This window comes from Lepidochelys kempii, chromosome 9, assembly GCF_965140285.1.
Source record: "Lepidochelys kempii isolate rLepKem1 chromosome 9, rLepKem1.hap1, whole genome shotgun sequence".
Lineage (NCBI taxonomy): Eukaryota > Metazoa > Chordata > Testudines > Cheloniidae > Lepidochelys > Lepidochelys kempii.
In genome coordinates this window covers 57,254,931-57,273,754 of record NC_136388.1, presented here as the reverse complement: position 1 = coordinate 57,273,754, position 18,824 = coordinate 57,254,931, and the positions used below count along the sequence as shown (strand labels likewise).

General features: G+C 45.4%; 1 long non-coding RNA gene across 1 annotated transcript; it reads right to left on the bottom strand.

Moving 5' to 3' along the window:
* Positions 1-8,884: 8,884 nt before the first annotated feature.
* On the bottom strand, positions 8,885-18,449 carry LOC140917510 (uncharacterized). The gene is made up of 4 exons (XR_012160877.2): positions 18,374-18,449; positions 14,851-14,925; positions 10,160-10,365; positions 8,885-9,505 (listed from the first exon to the last, which is right to left on the bottom strand). It is a non-coding gene; the product is annotated as an uncharacterized LOC140917510 (long non-coding RNA).
* Positions 18,450-18,824: the final 375 nt, after the last annotated feature.

Genomic DNA, 18,824 nt, shown 5'->3' with positions numbered 1-18,824 from the left:
CTAGAGAAAAAAAAAAACTGCTTGATGGACTCCCTGGCTTTGCAGGCTGAACCCCCTCAGGCAGAAAAGAAAAGAAAAGAAAAAAAAAAAACCTCCCTGGCTTTGCAGGCTGCCAAAAGGAAAAATGTCTCCTTTTAAAATCCCAAGGTCTGTGCTTCTGGTTCAAAAAGATCCCACTGCTCTGCCACCATGTAAAGGCTGATTCCCCACCCTAGCACTTTGAGTGCAGAAGGTGGGGGCCCGCAAGGATTCTAAAAATTAATACTGGACACTCCAGGCTGGTATTAAATTCCTAAGGTCACAGTTTCTCTCTGACCTTGGATGGGTAAGTACTGCCACCACCCAAGTGCAAAAAAACCCTTGGACCCAGGAAGGATCACTTGGGTATTCCTTCCTGTGGGGTACCCTCAAGCCCTTTCACACACACCCCTCCAGGGAAGAGCTGAGAAAGAAAACAAAGGAAATTAGCTGTTGCCCCAGCTAATTAAATAATATGCACATACCTCTTAGGACACCAAAAATCCCATCCTGTTCTTAAAAAAGGTAAATGTTATTAAAAACAAAACAGAAAGAAAATTCATCTGGAATTTAGGCTTTTGCTAGATTTAAAAAACCCATTTACAAAAATTAAACATCAAGAATAACTTTCTTGAGGTCCAGCTTAAAGGTTACAAGCAAAACAAAAAGCATTTTTGAGTTAGCACAGAGGAGTCCACAAGCTAATAAGAAATAAACAGAAATAAACTTAATAGCGTCTTTCTAAACATTCCTGATCTACTTAGATATCTGGGCTGTTAAATAAGTAGTTCTAGATATGATCTGATGATTTTCACATCTGGCCTTTAGCTTCTTTCACATATGGCCTTTAGCAAATTGGAGGATTGGGCCAAAAGAAATCTGATGAGGTTCAATAAGGATAAGTGCAGGGTCCTGCACTTAGGATAGAAGAATCCAATGCACCGCTATAGACTAGGGACCGAATGGCTAGGCAGCAGTTCTGCAGAAAAGGACCTAGGGGTGACAGTGGACGAGAAGCTGGATATGAGTCAGCAGTGTGCCCTTGTTGCCAAGAAGGCCAATGGCATTTTGGGATGTATAAGTAGGGGCATAGCGAGCAGATCGAGGGACGTGATCGTTCCCCTCTATTCGACATTGGTGAGGCCTCATCTGGAGTACTGTGTCCAGTTTTGGGCTCCACACTACAAGAAGGATGTGGATAAATTGGAGAGAGTCCAGCGAAGGGCAACAAAAATGATTAGGGGTCTAGAACACATGACTTATGAGGAGAGGCTGAGGGAGCTGGGATTGTTTAGCCTGCAGAAGGGAAGAATGAGGGGGGATTTGATAGCTGCTTTCAACTACCTGAAAGGGGGTTCCAAAGAGGATGGCTCTAGACTGTTCTCAATGGTAGCAGATGACAGAACGAGGAGTAATGGTCTCAAGTTGCAGTGGGGGAGGTTTAGATTGGATATTAGGAAAAACTTTTTCACTAAGAGGGTGGTGAAACACTGGAATGCGTTACCTAGGGAGGTGGTAGAATCTCCTTCCTTAGAGGTTTTTAAGGTCAGGCTTGACAAAGCCCTGGCTGGGATGATTTAACTGGGAATTGGTCCTGCTTCGAGCGGGGGGTTGGACTAGATGACCTTCAGGGGTCCCTTCCAACCCTGATATTCTATGATTCTATGATTCTATGATTCTCATGGCATAACTGCTCCCTGTTCCCCTCTTTCCCGGAGAACAACAACAGCACACAAAGGGAAAGCTTTTTTCCCAATTTTAAAAAGTTCTAGCCTTCCCATTGGCTCTTTTGGTCAGGTGCCCACTCCCTTCCTTTTATCTGGACTTTTTTAACCCTTTACAGGTAAAGCAATTAGAGAACAACTACTAAGAGGAATTTTATAGCTAATTGGCTGGCTGAGTGTCCATAAAAGGAAGCTACCCTCCCCCCTTCATTTACCACAACATCCCATTGAGATTACAATCAGAATGAGCCAGCATCTGCAGCCTAATGTAATGAAAAGGGTCATTTAAGCGCATGCTTTAGGGGATAAACTGATCGTTAGCAAAGAATATTTTTAACATGTACACATCAGCCTCAGTTGTCTACTAGCCTCCGAGGAGACAGGCACGTGGGTCACAAACAGTATTGCACAGTTGGCTAGGCCCACTAAAGATTATTTTAGAGGATAAGGAGTTTTGCTTCCTCTTTAGCATCAAATGCAGGCCACTACGTGAAAGACACTGATTTAGATGAGCCAGAGATCTGTTCAAGTCCAAAATTTGCTGTGTTCACCTTTGAAGGCAGAAAGCATGAAAGACAGAGAGAGGCAGCAATTTGAAAAGGGCCTAACACAGATAAGCATGAGGTCCAGATCTGCACAGCTACTTACGAATGTAACTATACATACAGGCACCTAGTGGAAAATCCCACTAAAAGCACTTCAGCCAGTGAGGTGCCTACCTACCATTGAAATCAATAGGAATCAGAGCCCAGATGGTCAAAGGTATTTAGGCATTGTCACAGGGTGGCTAGCTCCTGTATTTGAAATAAGTCCAGCACCGCTGTGCCAGATCAAGTGCTCCCATTGGGCCAATTAAAGGGGCAGGTCTGCTCCTGAGCTATAAATGGCGAGAGGGCAGTGAAGTGAAAACAGAATAGAGTTGGAAGGGAACTGGCTGAGAGATCTAGGAAGCAGGACTCCCAGAGTTGCCTGGAAAAAGTGGCGAGGGAGCCTGAGATATGAAAGGTGAGCTAAGGACCTGTTTTGTTAGTTAAGCTGGACAATAAAATTGCCTCAGAAAGACTTTGAATGTGGCAAGGAGTCATTTGGCAGCTAGGGAGAAGCCCTGCCTTATCACTGAAGTCAATGGGAGTTAGATGCCTAAATACCTTTGAGAACCTGGATCTAGGTGTCTAACATGCTTAGGGGCTTTGGAAAATCCCACTAGGTGCCTACGTGCATCATTAAGCACCTAACTAGCTTGGCAAATCTCGCTATCAACTCCCACTGACTTTTAATGGGAATTGGGCATCTAAGCAATTAGGCCTGTTTGAAAATTTCAGCCACAATTAGCAACAAGCTTCTCTGCAGAGCTGATGGAGACAAAACTCCCATTGACATCACTTCCAGATGGCAGGATTGGGCCCAGAGTTTTTCACTTTCTGATTGTATCGATGATTTAAAGGATACCCATTTCCTAAGTGTTGTTTCCCATTGCCACCTAATCAGAGGACTGCACGCGCATCTTTGCTTCCAGTTCCCTTAGAACCAGCTTGCCCTCTGGCTTGAGAGCCCTGCACCACAAACACTGCTGGAGAACAGCACAGAGACATGGACAGAGACATGGACAGTGGCCATATGGTCCAAGTACATTTGGACCCTACTCAAAAGAAAACAATGTCCAAGGGCAGATGCTGGTTTGTCCCATTTGATCTCCTACTGGCACTAGAATGAGGTAAATAATGGATTTTTCAGTTTGCTGGCAATTCCAAATAGAAGAAAGAAGCATTTTGGTTCAAATGGAAAATTAAATTTGTGAAGCAAAAAGTAAAAGAAAAATTGTGTATCAAACAAAATGTTTTGTTTTGATTTTGAGCTGCCCAACTTTTATCCCCCCAGGTACATACATCAGTTGCCAGCCCAAGCTGTCACCCGTGCTAGCTCAGCTACGCTGCTGGTTTTAAGCATGTTAGCTAAAGCAGCACTAGCATGGATACTTCTGCACCAGCTGGGAATCACACCCCCAGCTCCAAGTGTAGATGTATCGTAAGAGAGGCAAGGAAGAGGTGAGAGTCCCTTGTTAGGTTCCACAGATTTGGGATGCTTAACGTGGTGAAAAGAGAGCATCTGAATGGGGGCTTTGTTCTCAGCTCCTCTGAATTAAAAGGCTGTTCTGTAAACAAGAGCATACAGTAAATGAAAACACTACTTATCTCTGGATTATCCATAGCTCCAGTTGATCAAAGCTGCAGGGAGCCAGGGACATCATTCAATGGAGCAACAGAATATAATTAGTTTACATTCTGAGGAGAACGGTTTCCAAAGAGCCAAAATAGAAACTTGCAGAAACCCTAATGAGAGAATTTTGGAAAGGATGAGCAATTACCCCAAGCTATCCACTGTGATGTCTCAGTGCCAAGGACTTGGTTAGCTGCAACAGTGTTAAAAATGGTTTGTCCTACTCTACATTTACAGCAAAATGATGTTTAGCCCTGGTTCCGCTGATAAGATTAAAAACAACCATGTTCTGGCATGGTTACATTCTGTAGTGCCTACCAGGCCTTTGTAGAAAGGATGGAATCACTCACAAGTGATAATGTTTATCCATCTAAGAACTGTGGTAAATGGTATCTAAGGCTGCTGATTAATCTAGAAGGCCACTGTGATTTTCCAACCCGGGAAGGGGATCATCAACCAATAAGATTAGGGTAGCCTCTGTGTCATTCCAGTGCAAAAGTTGCATTAGAGACAAGATACCTGCTGGAGTAAATCAGTGCTCCAAGGTGGTACAGAAAATTCTCTGTCTTAGATGGCTGGCTGGTGGTCTTGCCCACATGCTCAGGTTCTAATTGATCACCAGGCTTGGGGTTGGCAAGGAATTCCCTCCTCTTCCCCCCCATTCTGATTGTCAGGGACTTTGGGAGTTTTTTGCCTCCCTCTGTTGCATGGGACTTGGATTGCCTGCTGGGATCATCTGGGCATATTTCAGATGACCATTTCACTACCATTGGAGGTCCTCAGGCATTAGTGATGCCTCTCTTAACATGTTCAAGGGATTTTCCAAAAGATTAGGCACATTGTATATTTTTACAATTCTTGGTATTAGCAACACAGTAGTGACAAAAATCACCCTTAGCAATAACAATAAATCCATTGCAAGTGCCCATCTACAATCATTTTTGTCATGCCACACCTTTGGCCCAATACCTCTGGGGTTTTGGCATTTTAGGGTTAACCTGTGGCTTCCCTTTGCAAAAGTAAGTTCTCTTTTTCCTCCTTGTCCTGAAGGATCAAACCCTGATTTCTCTTGCTTAACAGAATTCACTGGCTGATTGGGTGTGCTTTCTTTGCTAACCGCTCTTAGCAAGTCTTTCTTCTCCCTGTCAGCCAGGTAATTTGCATTAACACAGACAGGAGCCTGTTCACCAGTTTTCAGATCCTTAACTGCTACCAATTCCAAGGCTGGACTTTGTCTTAAAGATATACCATCCATTTTCACTAGCAAGCTAGACTCAAAGTTCTGCTGTCCTTCCCTTACCAACCTCTGCTTCCACATGGAATCAGATGTTAAGTCCACTGAGAGACTACAAGTCATATCCAAAGTGTCTAGAGATGAGAGTATACCTGCCATCCCCTGAATTCTCGAGAGATTAACTGCACAGCTGTCCTGCTCTGAAATACCAGTAACCAAATCTATCCTCAGTCCCTGAAGCACAGACTGCTCACTCAAAGAATCATTATGGAGACATTCCTCTCTCAACAACCTTGTCTCCCCAACAAACTGGTCAAGCACAGCCACTTGCTTATGGGGCTGTTCAACTTTCTTAACAGCTTTTACTCCACCTGAGACCTTTTCAAAGCTATCCACACTGGATCTTTCAAAAAGAAAGTTAGTGGATCCATTGATAACAGAAAATTTCTGGCTGTTAGGAACTGAAACTTCCTTGATCAAATCACTTTCACACCCTTCAGTTCCAGCAAACTGCTTGCAAAGACTACCATGCGGATTACTTTCCCTAGGAGCTTCTTTAACAACAAGTTTCAGAGTAACAGCCGTGTTAGTCTGTATTCGCAAAAAGAAAAGGAGCACTTGTGGCACCTTAGAGACTAACCAATTTATTTGAGCATAAGCTTTCGTGAGCTATAGCTCACTTCATCGATCTTTTACACTTTCCACAGTATGCATCCGATGAAGTGAGCTGTAGCTCACGAAAACTTGTGCTCAAATAAATTGGTTAGTCTCTAAGGTGCTACAACTACTCCTTTTCTTTTTAAGCAACAATTCACTCCTCACAGAAATTCTGCCCTTACCCTCTTCACCTAGGGCTTGCTCTAAAGGAACACTTTCCTGAGCAACAGACTCTTTCTGGGTCTCACTTACATCCAGGATCATCTTTGGCTTATCAGACAGATTCCTACACAATCCCCTTTCAGGCAAACTGCTAGATTTCATTGTCAAAAGGTCAAAAGCATTTTCCTTCCCTTTGCCACACACAAGCTCAGGAATCTTTTCCTTCTTGCTACTAGTTTACAAACTGCCAGTAGGTAACACAATCAAATTACCTGTATGCTCTCCTCATGCCCTGGCTAAGGGTATGTCTACACTACAAAATTAGGTCGAATTTATAGAAGTCGGTTTTTTAGAAATTGTTTTTATATAGTCGATTGTGTGTGTCCCCACAAAAAATGCTTTAAGTGCATTAAGTGCATTAACTTGGCAGAGTGCTTCCACAGTACCAAGGCTAGCGTCAACTTCCAGAGCATTGCATGTGGGTAGCTGTCCCACAGTTCTGGGGTGAGATCCCAATGCTGAATGGGGCAAAAACATTGTTGCGGGTGGTTCTGGGTACATATCGTCAGGCCATCCCTCCGTGCAAACAACAGCAGACAATCGTTTCGCACCTTTTTTCCTGAGTTACCTGTGCAGATGCCATACCACGGCAAGCATGGAGCCCGCTCAGCTCACTGTCACCATAAGTCTCCTAGATGCTGGCAGACGCAGTACTGCATTGCTACACAGCAGCAGGTCATTGCCTTGTGGCAGCAGACAGTGCAATAAGCCTGATAACCATCGTCATCATGTCCGAGGTGCTCTTGGCTGCCTCAGTAAGGTCGGTCAGGAGCACCTGGGCAGACATGAGCTCAGGGGCTAAAATAGGAGTGACTCGACCAGGTCATTCTCTTTAGTCCTGCTGGCAGTCGTATTGCACCATCTTCTGCCAAGCAGCCAGGAGATGAGGATGGCTAGCAGTCCTATTGCACCGTCTGCTGCCAGCCAAAGATGTAAAAGATAGATGGAGTGGATCAAAACAAGAAATAGACTAGATTTGTTTTGTATTCATTTGCTGCCCCCTCCCTCCCTCCGTGAAATCAAGAGCCAACAATCATTTCAGTGAGGTCTGTCAGGGGCACCTTGAAAAGTTTAATTGAGATTCAGTCCTGCCTGGAATACTGCGGGGAGGGATAGCTCAGTGGGTTGAGCATTGGCCTGCTAAACCAGGGTTTTGAGTTTAATCCCTGAGGGGGCCATTCTGTATGACAGTTGTTTTTGTTTCTCTTTGATGTAAAGCGACTCCCTTTGTTGATTTTAATTCCCTGTAAGCCAACACTGTAAGCCATGTCATCAGTCGCCCCTCCCTCCATCAGAGCAACGGCAGACAATCATTCCGCACCTTTTTTCTATGCAGACGCCATACCACGGCAAGCATGGAGCCTGCTCAGATCACTTTGGCAATTAGGAGCACATTAAACACTATGTGCATTATCCAGCAGTATATGCAGCACCAGAACCTGCCAAAGCGAAACTGGGCGAGTAGACGATGTCAGCGTGGTGATGAGTGATGAGAACATGGACATAGACTTCTCTCAAAGCACAGGCCCTGGCAATGTGGGCATCATGGTGCTAATGGGGCAGGATCATGCAGTGGAACGCCAATTCTGGGCCCAGGAAACAAGCACAGATTGGTGGGACTGCATAGTGTTGCAGGTCTGGGATAATTCCCAGTGGCTGCGAAACTTTCGCATGCGTAAGGGCACTTTCATGGGACTTTGTGACTTGCTTTCCCCTGCCCTGAAGCGCCAGAATACCAAGATGAGAGCAGCCCTCACAGTTCACAAGCGAGTGGCAATAGCCCTGTGGAAGCTTGCAGCGCCAGACAGCTACCGGTCAGTAGGGAATCAATTTGGAGTGGGCAAATCTACTGTGGGAGCTGCTGTGATGCAAGTAGCCAATGCAATCAAAGATCCGCTGATATCAAGGGTAGTGAGTCTAGGAAATGTGCAGGTCATAGTGGATGGCTTTGCTGCAATGGGATTTCCTAACTGTGGTGGGGCCATAGACGGAACCCATATCCCTATCTTGGCACTGGAGCACCAAGCCGGCGAGTACATAAACCGCAAGGGGTACTTTTCAATAGTGCTGCAAGCACTGGTGGATCACAAGGGGCATTTCACCAACATCAACATGGGATGGCCAGGAAAGGGACATGACACTCGCATCTTCAGGAACTCTTATCTGTTTCAAAAGCTGCTGGGAAGGGAAGGGAGGGACTTTCTTCCCAGACCAGAAAATAACCATTGGGGATGTTGAAACACCTATAGTTATCCTTAGGGACCCAGCCTACCCCTTAATGCCATGGATCATGAAGCCATACACAGGCAGCCTGGACAGTAGTCAGGAGCTGCTCAACTACAGGCTGAGCAAGTGCAGAATGGTGGTAGAATGTGCATTTGGACGTTTAAAAGCACGCTGGCGCAGTTTACTGACTCGCTTAGACCTCAGCCAAACCAATATTCCCATTGTTATTACTGCTTGCTGTGCACTCCACAATATCTGTGAGAGTAAGGGGGAGACATTTATGGTGGGGTGTGAGGTTGAGGCAAATCGCTTGGCCGCTGGTTATGCGCAGCCAGACACCAGGGCGGTTAGAAGAGCACAGGAGGGCACAGTGCACATCAGAGAAGCTTTGAAAACCAGTTTCAGGAATGGCCAGGCTATGGTGTGAAAGTTCTGTTTGTTTCTCCTTGATGAACCCCCACACACACCTTGGTTCCCTCTACTTCCCTGTAAGCTAATCACCCTCCCCTCCACGCTTCAATCACCGCTTGCAGAGACAATGAAGTCATTGTTGCTTCACATTCATGCATTCTTTATTAATTCATCACACAAATAGGGGGATAACTGCCAAGGTAGCCTCGGAGGGGTGGTGGAGGAGGGAAGCAGCAGGTGGGGTGGTGGAGGAGGGAAGGACAAGGCCACACAGCACTTTAAAAGTTTAAACTTTAAAACTTATTGAATGCCAGACTTCTGTTGCTTGGGAAATCCTCTGGGGTGGAGTGGCTGGGTGGCTGGAGGCCCCCCCCCGACCACGTTCTTGGGCATCTGGGTGAGGAGGTTATGGTACTTGGGGAGGAGGGTGGTTGGTTACAGAGGGGCTGTAGCGATGGTCTGTGCTCCAGCTGCCTTTCCTGCAATTCAACTATACACTGGAGCATATTAGTTTGATCCTCCAGCAGCCTCAGCATTGAATCCTGCCTCCTCTCATCACACTGCCGCCACCTTTCAGCTTCAGCCCTCTCTTCAGCCCACCACCTTTCCTCACATTTATTTTGTGCTTTCCTGCACTCTGACATTGTCTGCCTCCACGCATTTGTCTGTTCTCTGTCAGTGTGGGAGGACAGCATGAGGTCAGAGAACATTTAATTGCGAGTGTGTTTTTTTCACCTTCTAATCTTCGCTAGCCTCTGGGAAGGAGAAGATCCTGTGATCCTTGAAACGCATGCAGCTGGTGGAGAAAAAAAAGGGACAGTGGTATTTAAAAAGACACATTTTATAGAACAATGGGTACACTCTTTCACAGTAAACCTTGCTGTTAACATTACATACATAGCACATGTGCTTTTGTTACAAGGTCGCATTTTGCCTTCCCCCACTGCATGGCTAACCCCTCCCTGCTCCCCGTGGCTAACAGCAGGGAATATTTCTGTTCAGTCACAGGCAAACACCCCAGCAGGATCAGGCACCTCTGAATGTCCCCTTAAGAAAAGCACCCTATTTCAACCAGGTGACCATGAATGATATCACTTTCCTGAGGATAACACAGAATGATAAAGAACAAGTGTTGTCTGAATGCCAGCAAACATACGCTGAAATGCTTTATTCTGCAATGATTCCCAACTACGTGCTACTGGTCTGGCGTGGTAAAGTGTCCTACCATGGTGGATGGAATAAGGCTGCCCTCCCCAGAAACCTTTTGCAAAGGCTTTGGGAGTACATCCAGGAGAGCTTCATGGAGATGTCCCTAGAGGATTTCCACTCCATCCCCAGACTCGTTAACAGACTTTTCCAGTAGCTGTATTGGCCATGAATGCCAGGGCAAATTAATCATTAAACACACTTGCTTTTAAACCATATATAATATTTAAAAAGGTACACTCACCAGAGGTCCCTTCTCCGCCTGGCCGGTCCGGGAGGCAGCCATGGGTGGGTTCGGGGGGTACTGGCTCCAGGTCCAGCGTGAGAAACAGTTCCTGGCTGTCGGGAAAACCGATTTCTCCGCTTGCTTGCAGTGAGCTATCTACAACCTCATCATCATCATCATCTTCCTCATCCCCAAAACCTGCTTCCATGTTGCCTCCCTCTCCACTGATGGAGTCAAAGCACATGGTTGGGGTAGTGGTGGCTGAACCCTCTAAAATGGCATCATAGAAGCAGCATGTTTGGGGCTCTGACCCAGAGCGGCCATTTGCCTCTCTGGTTTTCTGGTAGGTTTGCCTTAAGTTTCACGTGGCACTGGTTCAGGTCCCTGTTATGGCCTCTGTCCTGCATGCCCTGGGAGATTTTGACAAATGTTTTGGCATTTCGAAAACTGGAATGGAGTTCTGACAGCACGGATTCCTCTCCCCATACAGCGATCAAATCCCGTACCTCCTGTTCGGTCCATGCTGGAGCTCTTTTGCGATTCTGGAACTCCATCATGGTCACCTCTGCTGATGAGCTCTGCATGGTCACCTCTGCTGATGAGCTCTGCACTCACCTGCAGCTTGTCATGCTGGCCAAACAGGAAATGAGATTCAAAAGTTTGTGGGCCTTTTCCTGTCTACCTGGCCAGTGCATCTGAGTTGAGAGTGCTGTCCAGAGCGGTCACAATGGAGCACTCTGGGATAGCTCCCGGAGGCCAATATCGTCTAATTGCATCCACAGTACCCCAAATTCGACCCAGCAAGGTCAATTTCAGTGCTAATCCCCTTGTCGGAGGTGGAGTAAAGAAATTGATTTTAAGAGCCCTTTAAGTAAAAAAAAAAAGGGCTTCGTTGTGTGGACGGGTGCAGGGTTAAATCGATTTAACGCTGCTAAATTCGACCTCAACTCCTAGTGTAGACCAGGGCTAGGATATCATTCTGATCAGACAGAGTTGCTACACCCTTTTCCAGCCACACATTAACAATAGGCAAAATACAAGCACCAGCATTGTATGGTCTCTGGAATTTTGCTAGGACACTAACTGGATGCAACCTAGTTACAGTGCCATTCTCCCTAGCAGATACAAACTTAGGACTATTCCCTTCCTGGGCGTTACTTGAATCCAGAACCAACTCTGAGAGAACTGCACTACCCTCAACCATCACAGGCTTAAAGGCTGAATTGTTGCTGAAGAAATTAATGTAATTAAGGGGAAAAAATCCAGAAGCTATGAAATTAACACTGGCACCTTCCAAGCTGTGAGCCATGCATAGGAAAATTAATTTCATGCTTTTATGCTGCACAGCACTAGCCATTATTATGTACAGTCATTCCTTGGTGAAGGTTATAACAAAGGCTGAGCAAAAAATTTTCACCAAAATGATCTTTTTGGGATTGTTGTTTTTGAAACACAGAATGACTTTCTGTGACGATGTGATGCAGCAGGGATGGGGGAGTGTTGACCTGGGAATGTGCCCTGGGGATGGGAGACCCGAGAGCCTGTAACCGGAGCCAGGAGGGCGCGGGGGAGGTAACACCTCTGCCTAGGAATGTGAACAGAGGCTGCAGGAGAGAGCGTGCTGCAGGGGGTTAGTTTTCAGTTTGGGGCCAGGTGGAGGAACGCAGGGAACCCAAGGCTGGGGTCTAAGCTCCCTGCTCCCCCAGAAGGACTTGACTGAGGGGTCCTGGTTGTACCCACAAGCTCTGTTTTGGACTGTGTTCCTGTTGTCCAATAAACCTTCTGTTTTACTGGCTGGCTGAGAGTCTCAGTGAATCCGAGGAAGAGGGGTAGGGCCTGGACTCCCCCATACTCCGTGACACTTTCTAATTCCATTAAATGTTTGGGTTAGTAGCGGGGAGGGAATTTCCCATTTTGTCAAAACGTCTTATTCAAAACACTTCAAATGGTTTGAGTTTCAGTGACCAAAAATATTTGTTTGATGAAAACCCAAAAAAATTCAAAGGAAATTTTCATTTTTGTCAAAAATGTTCTCCAGGGGAAGATGTCCATGCCAGCTCTGAGTATAACTAGCTTTCCATTCTAAGCTAGATTTGGAAACATCTCACCAGATTCCCAAACAAACCAATTTGCTGAAATTTCTCAGGTGTGTTGCCAGAGGACAATCAGATTTGAGGTTAATAAAGCTTGTAGCTTGATCCCGAGGTTATAAACCAAATGGGAATTAGAAACATGAGAGGCTTTTTGGTTTTCCAAAATGCCTTGACAAACCACCAGGAAATGCACAATGGGAAGTAGTTAGTAGGACTTTTCTTCTCTCTCTGACTCATATGGCATGTGGATTCTTACATGCATATTGTACCTTTCCCTCCAAAGTTCTTTATTGACTTTGCTCCAAATCTTTGCCTGCAGATAAGGAACACACAGTGCAACTCAAGAGTAAGGAGGTATGTTGAGCCACCTTTGGGGTCCACTGATCCTGCAGCTGCTGTTTGCTTTTTGCTGCAGCCTGGTGACTACTCTAACTTTTGCCAGCTGCTTATGGTCCCAAGGAACCCTAATGGCAGCCAGGTATCAGACAGACTTAAGGGAACTGTGGGCATAGCCCTTTTTCCATGGCCAGCCATGCCCCCCTTTCAGCAACAGGGAGGGGGATGGCTTAGAAGTTGTCATGCTGGTTCTGTGATACACAGGATCCCCCTATGCTAGGATAATCTTCCCATGGCTGGGTATATCTACCATGCAGAATCACATAGTAAGGCCCTAATGTAGGAAAGAATCTGATCTTGTACTTCCATCACTCTACTGTGAACCATGGCAATGTTTAATAGTGCACAGCACCATTACACAACCGCTGAGGGCAGGGCATGAAATAGAACATGCATCCAATTAAAATTGCAACAGGAATATTGGGAGGAAGGAGCTAATTACTGATTTTGGCAGTTGGCCAGAATACCACAGTGAACATTGCTACTCTTATAGATAGCCCCAGTAGGGCTCTAAAGATTACTAGGACCTCGTTTTTTTGTCTAATAAGAAAGAAAGCCTCCAGCCAGTAGGCATCCCCTGTCACTATAGGCTCAGTGCTGAGTTAGAAGACCACCACCAACGCAGCTTCCTACCACTACTATGACATCCCCTATCTATGTGCTGACTAGTAAAGATAAAAGATTTCAGGTGGGGCAGTTTTCGGTCAGAAAATGGAATCTAAATGTTCTGGGGGCATGTGCTGATTTGTCAAAACTTTAAACAGAAACTAGTTCCCTGCCTGTCTGTCCAGCTCCCTGGTGCACTGAACTCCCAGGCTGCTTGGCTCCCCAAGATACAGGCAATTGGGAGCTGGGGCTCTCTAGAAAACCCCAGGGCTCCAGGTGGCTGGCTGGCTTGGCACAATAGACTTTTTTAATCTTGGGTGTCAGAAACCTGCATGCTAGCCTGACAGCCATAAGGCCAGTGCCCACTTCTCTGCTCCTTTACTGAGCTGCTAAACACATTCCCTCTGTCCTCAAGCAGCCTTTGGAGACTGAACTAACAGTCCCACATCCCTTTCCCACTCAGAAGAGTTTGCTTCCTGTCTTCACGCTTCAGCTCTAACAAACATTTTCAATCAAAGTGGAGGGGTAAATGACATTGGTTTCGGATAATTTCTTTGTGCCTTCATTTCTCCATGGTTCTGTGATGTTCTTTCCTGGCTCCAAATTCACTCCCACTGGCCCTTTCATTCAAGAGCTAGCTTCAGCTGGATTTTTTTAGTTTTCTGTGTTAGACTCAGTCACAGATTGATTTGCACACAGAAAAATGAAGTGCTCCTGCCCCTCTCAAGGAGATTCATGCCAATATCACATGAACTGAGCCTCCAACTGGCATTTGCAGCATGCGCTAGCAGAGATTTTGGCCACACCTGCAGCCTTCGCTAGTGGACTAAAGAACACGTAGGAGGCACTGGTAGCTAATGGCCAGGTCAGTGGAAATCAGGAAACCTAGGTTCTAATTAGAACTGGTTGAAAAATGGGTCTCCATCCCCTCCCCCCATCCCACACACAACATTTCAAGTTTTGAGTGAAAAATAAAAAAAAACAAAATATTTCAATTTGGAAATGCTGCTATGGTGCCTCATGCTCCCCCCCATTCTCCTCTACAGACCCAAATCCCGGGTCAGACTATATCTCCTACCACACACCACAAAGAAGGTACATCATGGCGGCTGCATGGCTGGGGTGCACCATGGGTCAGGCAGTCCAGCTGGGGAGCTCAGCCCATAAAAGAAAATGGAGCATGAGGCAGCTGCACTACAACTGCCAGGAGGTACTGCAACAGCATTTCAGAATCAAAATATTTCAGTTTTTCCAGAGAAATATTTTGGGTTTTAGCCAAAACTTCAATTTTTTTCAGTTTTCAGGTGTTCAAAGTTCTTATAAAAAATTGCAATTACCATCCAAAACTGAGACAATTTCTGAGGTAAAAATTAGTTACTTTTCATTTTCACCCCTGCCAAGTCACTGGTTCCCTGATCAGAACTGAAAGCATCAAAATCTCCCAAGGAAAGACATGTCAGTGATGATTCCATCTTAAAGAAGTGCACCAGAAATCTCTCAGCAAAGTCCTTTTGGGGGAGGAGGAGCAGGGATTTCCATTCCATACAGGAACACTTGGAACACATCAGAGAAAGGGCTCTGATACAGAAAGTTTACATGCATTTTAATACTTACATATCTTGAGCCTCAGAACTTTTTGATGTTCACCCATAAGTAGCATAGATATTGCAGGAACATTTCAGAGCATCACTAATATGAAAAGGATGAAAAAGCATAACCACAATTTTTAATGTTATTGGTATCATTTTAGAAGAAAACTTTAATGTAGCATCCCGTGTTGCATTGTAACTACTAAAATACACTCTTTGAAGTTCCCATTGCTGGGAAATGTTGGCCCAACCCAACCATGGTTTGGTCTTCATGCTGCATGAAGCAGTGCTTTATTAATTCCTAGCTCTGTTATTTAGGCTCTCTGATGCATTATTGGCAAAGAGGATTTTAGTGGGACTTTGGGGACCTTTTTTTCTTTCTTATATTTTTGGATGTTGTAATCTTGAAGAAGTGGCAGTTCATAGTTATTTGGTTTGCCAAGGTGCTGTACTAGACAGACCAATGATTGGCTCTATTATGAGTAACCCTCTCTTCACCATCCTCCAAGGCATGAGATACTTTAATGGCACTAGTTATTGTCAAAAAATGTGGTCTGTAGGAAGCAGAAGGCAGATGATGCTGGGCATTTCTGCTGTAGACGTGCTGTCTGTGGCTGGAGTTACTTACTAGCTGAGGTTTCCATACACTGAAAGCAGCCATATACTTCCAGGCCAATCTATTTTGGTAATGTAGCAAAACAAGACCCAACAAATGCAGAAGCTACATGGGAGAGCACAGTGTGTGCAACTCCCCCATACCTGGGATTGCTAGACAAACTCTTGGAGTGTAGTCAGCACTCCTTCCATGACTGCTGACTCCAGGCCAGAACATAGGGAGATGTTAGGTAGGTCAGTCTGTGATCCAGAGAAAACCACAGGTCTGTCTGTCTGCAGCAGCCTTAATCAAGAATCCCCTTTATATTCATTACAGCTGAGTCCTTTCTCTTCCCAGCTGCAAGAGACATTAGCACTAGCCCTCTCATCCCCTACAGATCGACTCTTCCCACTCACGAGTGCTTGACTTTCTTCCCAAGTGAGGCAGCCGAGGTTGTCCCCAGTGGGAGGCAATCAGCTGAGCTGCCATCTGCCCCTCTGTCACACTCCTCCATCAGGAGTGCTGGCCTGGATGGAGCATCTGCATCCTGCCTTACTCACCCCTTGCTGGGCTCAGGTGCTAATGGACACATCACACCTGGGCTGGAGCACACTCTGGTGACACATTCCTGGTGTAGAGGGAGCAAGCTATCAGCTCCTTATGGGAGCAGATGGTTTTGTCCAGCCCTTGGCAGCAGGGTGTGTATCTCTTCAGCACCCTTTCCCCAAACAGGCTCAGTTCTGGCTGCAACCTGCACTCTGAAAGACAGTTAAACAGCGCAGGAATTCGGGCCCCATTACAAAAATGCTCCAGTGCAGTATCAGACCAGCTATGCTTCTTGTAATAATGAGGTGTCCAAACCAGCCTTCCCTCCCCATCCCCCTGCCCCCCCACCCCCGCCTGTGGATCCCTCCCCCTGCTCCTTCCTGCCTGCAGCACACTATTTGTTTATTATTTTCATCTCCCTTATGAGAGCCATCCTTTATTTCTCCCACTTCCCCCTCCTCCTCCAACCTCACCCTGGCCTTCAACCATTGGCTGCAGTGCTAGTGTCCGGGGGGGGGCACTGCGGGACCGCTATATAACTAACCACCCCATTCAAAGCCACTTCAGCTGGTAACAAGCAGTCAGTCTCGGCGACAGCATCCTCACCCAGCTCATGCACATTAAAGAAAATTCTGGGATCTAACATCCTTGGGGCCTCCAGACCAAGCCCAGCTGCCTATCCAGAAAGAAAAAGCCATAAGAGTGAATGAAATTAACCCAAGGAGCCTCTGAGTTCCTAAGGACAAGAAAGGTAACTTAATCCTTATGAAGGCTGTGTAGTTCCATGCTGTGTTTTGCAAACAAGCCAATCCAACAACTGAACCTCCTAATAAGAACTTTTGCGTGTTTGAATGTCATTTTCCCTCTCTCTCCCCAATCCCTCCTCTGGGTGACAAGCTAAAAAGGAGGTTGAGAACTGCTCAAGATGTTCCTGAGGTGTGTGAGGAAGAGGGTGTGAGCAATAAGTCTCTTGGAAAGCAAGAAAGGGCATTCAGCAGTTTATAGGGCCAACCCTGCATTTTTCCCTTGTTTGTGTAGGAACCTGATTGTGTTCGGACCCAATAGACAGCTGGGCATATGATGTTAATACTCTGCCCTTTATTTCAGTTATCTTTCATGGCAATAGGTGTTTATCTCCAGAAAGGTTCTTACCCTGTTGTCTGCTGTATAATATGTCAGGTTTGTCCAGGAAGAGCACACACCAGCAGTGCTGCTGGGTACATACGTCTGTCCCCCTGAAATCAGCATGCCATCACACAGCAGGTAGATAAGGGAGAGGCTGCATCAAAGTGAATGGCTAACTAAGGATCTAGTGGGTTCATCCTTACCTCAAGAGAGGTCTTAATTCCCAGGCTTATGCCACCTCTGGGATGCAAGCATTCGGTATGGGGTAGGGCTGTGGTGATTTTTGCTCCATTTGTGGCTAGCCTCCCATCTGCAAACTGTTTCAATGAAGGCTACCTCAGGAGTATAAACAGAACACAACCTTATGTGGATTCATTTATGCTCTGTAGCCTCATCCCAAACGCCTCAATCAGAGAGTTGACTGGAGATGGATGCTGATATTTTTACACATATGGTGTATATACTAATGTGAGGGTCTTACTGCAAAAAACTCTAATATTCAAGCATATCAGGTCAGTTAGGGGCTTTCCTCTGAGGAGTCTAATTCCAGCTTGGTAGAGGTATAATTCTGATCTGATATGTTTCATGCTATTTAGAAGGAAACGGAATGGTAGTTTAGGCACAAAGGTGCTACATCGGCAGCTAGTTTAAATCAGCACAGCTCCACAATAGCTCAGAATCTGGCCCAACTTGTAGTGGGGGAGAGTTACACAACCAGATAGTATTAGAAGCGTTTTCATCAATTGTTTCAGTCCAAACAGGTTTTGTTTGCATTTAAATGTTTCCCTGCAGTGTCAACAATGCAAACATTGCAGCACTGCACTAGTGCATGAGACCCAGAAAGTGACATTGACCAGTCTATTTTCATTGTTGGAGCTGAGTGAAATGCAAGAATTATATGGAAAAAACATAAAATCAAAAAGGAAGCCTTGGGAGAAAGCCCACTAGGATTTAGTAGGAAATGCTGCTAACCTTTGAATAACATTTTTAACCAACCCACAGATTTCTAGTGCAGGTATATAATTTTCTGTTACCATCTATAAAATGGTTTAAAGATTCTACAGAGGGAATCTCATTCTCCATTAAATTCTTTAGCTTTCTACAGAAATTTCTGTATACCACTATTGAATTTCTAGAGAACCATATTTGTTTAATTCCTATTACTTTTCCAAAAAGAGAATGTAAATGATTCTGTCAGTATGGTAGTTAATGGAGTTGTTAGTAACACCAGGATGGATTATTTTTTTATTATGAGGAGCATAGCATGGTCCAGAGATTTTACCCTTGGCTTTTTAGTTGACTTGCTGGGTGTCCTTGGACAAGTTTCTTCCCATCTGTGCCTCAATTACCCCATCTGTAAAATTAGAATGATGAAGCATAGACCATATCCTTCACCTATTAGTCCTATAAAGAGATATTACAATGATTACTTATCTGGGTGGTCTCCCTTTAAAAGAGATTGTATTGCTTCAGACCAGCATGCTAACGTTTCAGACACTCACAAGAGCCTGGAAATATGAATCAACAAAGACGCTTTCATTAACTTTTGGACTTTCAGACTTTTAAGACCAAGCAGTCTTAAAGACAATCGCTGCTTTCAGTTAATTGTTTTACAACCACATTGTGGAAAAGAATATGTAGGGATTGGAACTGCCTGATCAGTCTCCCCTTACTCACATGAGCTGTCCCATTGAAGTATATGGGGCGGCACACTTGCATAAGAATTGTAGGAC